Here is a 9,326-nt window from a genome sequence, read left to right as displayed (position 1 = left end):
CATAAAATGTGCTGGTTTCTTCATTGTCATTGCTACTATTCTGGGGTTTGACTTTGGATTTTATTGGCTTTGAGACAGGATCTCATTGAACTCTTGATCTTGACTCCACTTTCTAAATGCTGGCTAAATAAACATCTTATCTTTATCATATTAGATGTCTCCAGATCTTTTGCCGTACTGTAAACTGAAATCAGGGCCTCACACAAGCTCTGCACACCACCACGGAGCTACACCCCCAGCCCAGTGGAAGATGTCCTTTATTGTAGAGTAAGTAGAAGGACCTCGTATAACCTCCCAATAGCTGGAAAGAATCAAAGATCTTGAAAGTAATGTTCTTAGCCTCTTCCTGGTTCTCATACAATATTCTTTGCCTATCTCGTGTTATTAATTTTACTTCACACTAAAATTTAAATCTAGCATAACCGAGATTGTGCTTTCTAGCCTCAGTTACGGTCTATCTTCATCTTTTTCAGTCACCTGCTGGTCCAGGTAACTACTCAGGATTTGGCTGTATCTCCCGTGTGGTACACAGCTCCTCTGAAACATCACTAGGAATCTTATTCTGCTGTGGTAATTTCCTCCAGCAAGCTCTCCTGGTTAATGCCCAACAACTTGTAGGTCAATCTAAATCACTTAGGAGCAAAAGCTGCCCTGGAAAACTATATTGCCAGGCCTCTTTCCCTGCTCATGCTTGACCAGTGACTCTGTCCCAGTGGGTATATTATACCAGCAGGATTGCTTTCTTCCTTCATCTCAAATATTGAGTGAGAGAGTATGAGATTCTCTCTGTCCTTTCCATGCTCTGGATTAGTTAAAGACTGTCCACTTCCAGGCAGAAGGGAAAGCTCTAAGAGAGAAAACTGCACAAAAACATGTCTCCTTCCCATTCTTCTCTTCTTACTGTAACTCCTATGAGGTCAAAAACACTTGGGAAATTTGCATAAGTGTCACATAACGTCCATCTGGAAAAGATACCTTTATCTGCACTACATCTCATCGGCCAGAACTTACCCTTTCATACCTCTGTAATTGTAAGGGGACCGGCAAGGCAAAAGAGTAAGTGCAATGTTTGATCTGTGTCCATCACTGAACATGATTCACACACCCAGCCACCTGCTGCCTCCTAATTTCAGCTTTCTTTTGCAAGGTTGCTTTTAAGTTCAAGATAAATATTATCCTCGGATAAAAGCAGCTCTACTGTTTGTGGTTGTAAATGAATATTGCAATATCATTATTATAAATCTTTATGGGTTTGAGATCGTTATGAGTATATCTTTAATAAAGAGTTTGTATAGGATGAGAAAACACCTAGACTTTCACTTCTTAAGAGTAAAGTACAAGCCGGGCGGTGGTGGCGCACGCCTTTAATCCCAGCACTCGGGAGGCAGAGGCAGGCGGATCTCTGTGAGTTCAAGGCCAGCCTGGGCTACCAAGTGAGTTCCAGGAGAGGCTCAAAGCTACACAGAGAAACCCTGTCTCGAAAAACCAAAAAAAAAAAAAAAAAAAAAAGAGTAAAGTACAAATAACTAGAAAGGTGAAGTTTTTAAAAAAATCCAAAAATGACTGCAGCTAAGCTTCTCTATGTGTTGATATTGGCTGGCCAACTTCCATGGACAGGTGTCCAATTATAAAATCCCTATTGCACCACAGAGTCTTGGCTAACAGATGTCCTGCAACTTTAAATAGTATTAACAGAAGGTAATTAGAACTCACTGTAAAATGTCCTTTCAAATGTGTCACTGTCTTTGGGAAATGTAAGGAGGTAGCACCATCTGGTGGTATAACTTTAGACATTTGTTAAGATTGGTATTATCGTCGATGAAATTTTTTTCCAAATAAAAACTTTCAGAGAACTTGGATTTGAGACTTGAGAGACAAAAACCCTCTTTTCAAGAAATAGGATAAATAGAAGGTTCGGAACTTTTTGACGTGTCACTTCTGAAGGACAACTACTCAAATGAAGCCCGGGTTAATTAAAACAGGCTCTGGTAATGGTGTGATGTTTATTCATAATTGCTGATCATTCTCATCAAACAACCAAGTGCCCTCATTTTTTAAAAAAGTTTACTTTCAGACCAAAGTCCTTAGGTCCTTGTGAATCCGATTCACTGAGCATTATTAGGAAATGGCCAGCAGGGGGCCCTTCACACCTATGGGACGGTCTGCTGTCGGTTTTGTGGTCGGTTTTTTGTCGGCTTGTTTTGTTTTAATTTGTGAGCAATAGAAATGGGTGGCTGCATATTTTGACAAAGACAATGAAAGTAATGGCTCAGAACCTCATTCCTTCCTCAGACATTTTTCTTGAAAGTTTAACCTTGCTTTGAGAAATTAATCTTGGAATATTAGTCGATCATTGTTGAGAAATTAACTTAGAGCAGATATGTTAATTACTTAACTCTCAGCCACCCACCCCCTCAGGTGCCCTCCCTCCTTCCCGAAGCAACCATTCCTCAGCTTTCTGTCTTTGTATATTTTCAAACATTAAAAACCTTGACTGGGAGGTGGTGGTGGCGCACGCCTTTAATCCCGGCACTCGGGAGGCAGAGCCAGGCGGATCTCTGTGAGTTCGAAGCCAGGTGGGTCTACAGAAAAAACTTTGCATGAGTAGAAATCCATTTGTGTGAAGGGAATCACGAATAAAGGGGGTCATCTGTGACTAGAAATTTTAATTTAACACAGTGTTTTCAGGATCATTCATATTATAGTGCGAATGCAAGCTCATTCCTTTTTGTGGTTAATTACTGTTTACTTAGATGTGGTCTTGCCTTATCCCAGGCTGTCCTCATTTCTGATCTGCTTCAGACTACCATATGCCAGAGTTAACAAAGTTTAACCTCATCGTGCCCAGCTCTAAGGACTGAGTTTTCACTAGTCAAGCACGTGTGGACTCGATGTCTTGATATTTAAGACTTCACTGTATCTATGAAAAACACCGTGGCAAATAAAACCTACGGCAAGATGAATTATATATAATTAAATTCCAAAAGCAGTTTACAGAAGAAACACATAGGTACTTTACCCAAATGCACAATGATAAGAAAAGACAGACCTAATAATTAAAACTTTTATTCTGTTCCTAATAATGATGATAAAAGGCACATAAACTGGGCAGTTGCTGTATGCTATGTGGTTTACCTGGGCAATAATGCGATTTATGTAAAAATTTTCAGCATTTTTTTCCTGTTGTGCTTTTATCAGTTAAAGAATGAGGTCAAGGTTCCATGGTCCGTATTTCCAGAAAAAGGATTAGAAGGAGTCATTTCAAAGTCATCACCCAATTTAAAAATTAAACTGGATTATATACAAAAAGAGAATAAAAATGAAGTTTGGGGTAAGTGGCCAAACCATGGAATTGATTCCATGGATGGGAATATAAGGAGAATGAGACTTGGTTATGAAGCAATTTCTTTGGAATTTAAACATTCAATCCTTAAGACGCAAGAAGTAAGCAAAGTTTCGGGGTCCAGGAAGAAAGCAATTTATAAGTCTCAGGAAGTTCCTAAAATTTGCCTAATTCACAGACTTTCTCCTCAAGGTTTCAAGAGCAGTACCGACTGCTGAGGAGTGGAGGCTCCAATCTGTTAAAGTATCTGAAAGTCATACAGGGGGCTCTAGAAATGCAACTTCACGAATAGCTGTCCAGCTGGTGTGAGCTTTTCAGTGCCTCTTCCTCTGAGTTATCCATGGCCCTGTAAGTAACTCCTTATCCATTCTGTAAGTGACCCCACCAAAATCATTGCTTGCCACAGTAGAATAGTTTCTTTGGTCTGTCTTTAGTTCCCTGTCTGGGGTAAGTTCATATTTTCTCACATCTCTCCCAGAAACTTACACTACACAACAAGGTTTCTTCAGGTACTTAAACTCAGCGTTTTAGGACCATTAAATTCTAGTATGGGAAGGAATGTATGAATAAGGATGAGAATTGGCCATTAATGGTTATGTCCTAAGCATCTCGTAGAAAATAATTGTGAGTAAGCAGTCAGCAGAAAAAGATATTTTAGCCGGGCGGTGATGGCTCACGCCTTTAATCCCAACACTCAAAAGGGAGGCAGAGGCAGACAGATCTCTGTGAGTTCGAGGCCAGCCTGGTCTCCAAAGCGAGTTCCAGGAAAGGCACAAAGCTACACAGAGAAGCCCTGTCTCGGAAAAAGAAAAAAAAAAAAAAGAAAAAGATATTTTGAGTAGACATCATGGTAACCGTCCCATGGAAGCTAACTCCAATATCTAAAACAATAGCAGAATTCAAGCAGTAATGAGCATTTAAAAGAATAAGCCACCACCCGTATTTATAAAAGATGGGTACCAAGGAAGCCAAGGAAAACATCTGTGGACCAAAGTCTATACTCTCCCATTTCTTAAGATGGTATAAGCCTACAGAGTTCATAAACTTCAAAAAAGTTAGCTGCCGTTAGTAACTCACGTTGGACTTACCGTTGAGATTGATGCATTGTAATTGGAAGTGGCTTCCTTTAGAAAAACGAAGACACATAAAACCCTTGCATCTTGAATGCCAAGGAGTTCTTCATACCTTTATATACACGGTAACTCAGTCATATCACACATTACCAAAGTTCTGTTATCTCCATTTCACAGAAAATGAAATTAGCCCTAAAAGTTGAGCTACTCTGCATCTGTTTCCATCAGTCACTGGATGAGAGTTCTATCATGACAGTTAGGGTGTTCGGCCATCCAATCACCAGAGTAGGTCAGCTCAGGCACTCTTTTGACAATGGCCAGTGGAGCTCCAGGAGTCCAATCGGCAAGAGAGAGGAGGGATTATATGAGCAAGAGATATTGAGACCATGATTGGAAAAAGCACAGGGACAAATAGCCAAACTAGTGGAAACACATGAACTGTGAACCAATGGCTGAGGAGCCCCCATGGAACTGGACCAGGCCCTCTGGATAAGTGAGACAGTTGATTAGCTTGAACTGTTTAGGAGGGCCCCAGGCAGTGGAGCCAGGACCTGTCCTTGGTGCATGAGCTGGCTTTTTGGAGCCTGGGGCCTATGCTGAGACACTTTGCTCAGCCTTGATGTAGGGAGGAGGGGACTGTACCTGCCACAACTGAATCTACCAGGCTGGGCTGACTCCCCAGGGGAGACCTTGCCCTGAAGAAGGTTCAGGAATGGGGGGTGTATTGGGGGAAGAAGGCTGGGGGGATGGGAGGAGGGAGAACAGGGGAATCTGTGGCTAATATGTAAAATTAAATTAATTATAAAATAAAAATATTTTTTAAAAAAGTTGAGCTACTCACTTATGTTCATCCAAGTCATAAGCCTTTCTAAATACGAACAATTTAGGACTTTCTGAGTTGTCAGTATCATGAAAAACAACACATCTTGAAAACCAATTCAAAGCCAGGCAGTAGTGGCACACATCTTTAATCACAGTACTCAGGAGGCAGAAGCAGACAGATCTCTGTGAGTTCAAGGCCAGCCTGGTCTACAGAGCAAGTCCCAGGACAGCCAGGGCTACACAGAGAAACCCTGTCTCAAAAAAAAAAAAAAAACCCTAATTCAAAAAGTCTGTTAGATAAGCAGATGGTTACCTAACAAAAACAGAACATATAATAGAATCTATTCTTGAAAATAAACACATTGATATTCAATTATATGTATAATACAATAATGTTTTTCATAAATAAACATCCCTTCAAATTAGTTAGATCTAGAACATGTGTAAACAAATGTATCATGAAGGACGTTACAAGAAATGATTAAATACAATAAATGCTGCAGGGATTTAGGATTCAAGAGTGAAGGTGTAACAGCAAGATGACTGCGTGACCTATCAGAAGACACCAGTTCTGATTCTGTTTCCACCTGTGCCCTTCCAGCTCCAAACCTTCAAGATCCCCAATTTCTCTGTGCTTCAAATTACTCACTTCAATACCATTGATAGTCATATGTTCCTTTCCTTAACGTTATATATCCATAAGTGCTTATGAAACACAATGAACTGCCTAAATAAGTAAAAAATGGCTATTTTCTCCTCCTCTCATATGCCCTGTTCATAATTCATGACACTTACACATATATTTATATGTATAAATACTTATATAGTATATATATATATAATGCTTATATATGTGGTTCTGATTTCTAGAGAACTCTAATACAACAGTTGTCCTAAAGAAATAATTTAGATTAATAAAAAATATAGAAAGCTATCAAAGAGACTTCAGGATTTATTCTCTATAATTTTTGTTTGTTAATTTTTGAATATTTAAAAAAGAGCAAATAACAGAGTGTATGTTTTGTAATGACAGCTTCTTCCATTATCTCAGTGAAAAGTGCACATCTAACACACCTATGTGGGCAATATGTTTACCATCGTTGGGGTAGCTCATTTTCAGGTTGCAGTCTGTTTGTTTAAGGTGTTCCATAAACCACAATACCTTCCCTTCTAGTCACCCTCTTGTCCAAATAATGCTACAGTCCACTCACTAAGGCACAGTTCAGTAGCCCTTCAAGACTAAAATGGCCAATTCCTCAATCTGAATATGGTCCCTTCTTTTAGTAATACTATTCATCACTTCCTGTCTCAAATTTCAATTATAGTTATTGTGTGTTTGTATTATTCCCATTCATAGAAATAACAATCCCCTGGAGGGTAGTGTTTACTAATAAATCATAATTTTTGCTGTAACCCGCTACAGCTCTTCATTTAAGTCTCCTGCATTTTAGCTGTGTTCTTTAGTTGGTGCCCTAACACATCCCATACATAATTTCTATCAGTGTACTGTCATCTTTTATAGATGATGGTCTGTCAGGGAAGACGGAGTAGATCCTGGCAGGATGAACTCAGTAGCACAGTAGACTTCATCTATCTAAAAAATGAGCTTGACTACTGGAATAAAACGATATTTTAAATGAGGGAATTTTATGAGTAGAGGTAGTTTTTTTGTTTTGGTTTGGTTTTTAACTACAGGCTTTGAAATGTGCACAGGTGACTCCACACTAACCAGGGGACTTCCTAGTTCTCACACAAAATGTTCTTGATATTAATCAGTGATAGAAACTGACTGCTAAAAATGTAACAAAAGCAGAATATGAGATCTGTGTACTCACCAAACATTTAACTTCAATGATATTTCTGTGCCCTGAATGAACAGTGTGTACTTTTCATCTAAATTCAGAATATTTCACAATATGTGACACAAAAAGACTGAACATCTTCTCGGGGTAAAAAGCAGAACCCGGATCTATTTTAGACCTCAGAATTTTGAAGTTGCAATTTAATGTTTGCCTTGTACATCTGGGGGAAACACATTAAAATGTTGTAGGTGGAGAACAGATGTGTTCTTGAGCCTAGTTCAACTAATTACATATTTTAAGTAACCTAAAAATTCTTATGATAAGTTTGTTAGAGAAGAAAATAATAATAATAACTCACTGTTCATTCAGTTCTTTGAGTCATTATGTACTGGTAAATGGTGTGTCGTGTGTTAAGTGTTGAGGACTTATTTATGAAGAAACGCACCTCCTAATTCAAGATTGTCTGTTGGGAGTGGACACATAAGCCAATACGACTGTTAAGTCACCATCTTGTCCAGTTGCTATTTCGGTTTCCCCTGCCGTTCCATCTCTTTTCCTACCTCTTACGTGAAAAGATGCAACCCGTTGTCTTTCTGACAACTGCTGTCCGGTTCAGCCTATCTGAAGTTTATATACGTCCTCATCCAGGAGCAGAAAGAAGTAAACTGAATCAGGTAGGGTCTGACTTGTCCTAGATGGGGGTTTCCTGGGATTGTGAGGGGTGAATCTTGATCCCTCTCTGAGGTTTAAGTAGCTGGAGGCCGGGAGGTAGCAGAGAAGAGGAAGAAAGAATAAGGTCAAACAAGTCACATATGAAAAAACCATAAGGAAACTTGATATTGTGTAAACTAATTAAATCCAACCCATGGCAAAATGGTGGAAAGAAATGTATTAGTTACTCAATCCCAATTGTGTTGGCTTTCTGATCCCAGAAGGGCCACAGGACTGAGCTGAGTGTCAGAATAAAGTAGCCAAGCTCCAAATAGGTTACATGGGATTGAGCAGTTGGTATATAGCAATTAGGCAACTAGAAAAAAAAAAAACACCTCAAAAATCCTTCCTCCATGATGGTATAGAATGTGCTGTGTTTTATTAATTAATTTTAGGTAGGTATACCAAGGGATTCAGAACAAGATGTTTTGATATTTTGAAATAAAAGGATAATAATTTCTATTTCTCTATTACCTAATGCACCAAATTCATAACCCTTATACTTAGACTAGATACAGATACAGATCTGTAAATACAGATATACTTGCAATAAATACCAAAGTAGAGGAAGTATTGTGTGCTAGAGTTTCTCACAAGAAAAAGTAGCTACCACATTTCTATAGTAAGGTGTATTTAGTCATGTTAGTATTTTCTAATTGGGATATGTCTTAAGCAACTAATGCTTGTGTTTAATAATCTGTTAATTTTGCTTGGCTAGTATCTTAGAATCAGATAGCTTTATAATTAATTTTATTCAACTAGGAGGAAAAAGTAGTATCTTAAAAGAGCTCTAGGATTTTTAATTATGTGAAAAGTATCATGAACATAGTAAGACACTCAATGTGTGGAGGTGGACATTCATGAAAACATTTAAAAAGACCACAAGCAACCCTGGACATGGTTGGTAAGCACAATCTGGCATCTCTTTGAATCCAAGTGGTTGTTGAGAATTTAGAGGATATGAAAATCGTAATAAAGATTTTAGTAGTTGAGAAAGTAGCTAGCTCAGTTGGTAGAATACTTGATCATATCACATTGACCAGGCATATTGGTGCATGCCTGTAACCCATCTCTTTGGAATTAGAGGCAAAAGATCAGGTGTTCAAAGAAATCCTTGGCTACATAGAGATTTCTAAACCAGCTTAGGCTCTGGACACTATCTAATGGAAAATAAAATGTTAGTAATTAAAGTTTGGCTTAGAAAATGCTGCCTTTCCTGTCTGACTCTTCTTGGTCAAGGTATCGTGAGTTTGTGGGTTGGAGGAATAGTACCACTTAGAAGCCTATTCCAAAATTAAAATTTTAATTTCTAGTATACTTCCCTTGCCTCAGTGTATGATTCCACACCCATGTACCTGTGGGCAGCATGAACTTGACTCAACAGATCTTTTTAAAAAGGATATGAAGTTGGAAGTGAGAAATGTTTGGGTAGGCAGGGGAAGTTAAGAGGGGGAGAAGAAGTATGGGTGGATATTATCAAGATACAATATATCCATGTGTGGAAATCAAACAAAAAATTAAAAATTAATCCAAAACAATTTTAAAGATGAGTCATGTCCCTGTTAAGGACTATTA

This window comes from Peromyscus californicus, unplaced genomic scaffold (assembly GCF_007827085.1).
Source record: "Peromyscus californicus insignis strain IS unplaced genomic scaffold, ASM782708v3 Scaffold_6__1_contigs__length_162567912, whole genome shotgun sequence".
Taxonomy (NCBI): domain Eukaryota; kingdom Metazoa; phylum Chordata; class Mammalia; order Rodentia; family Cricetidae; genus Peromyscus; species Peromyscus californicus.
This window is presented reverse-complemented; position numbering follows the sequence as displayed.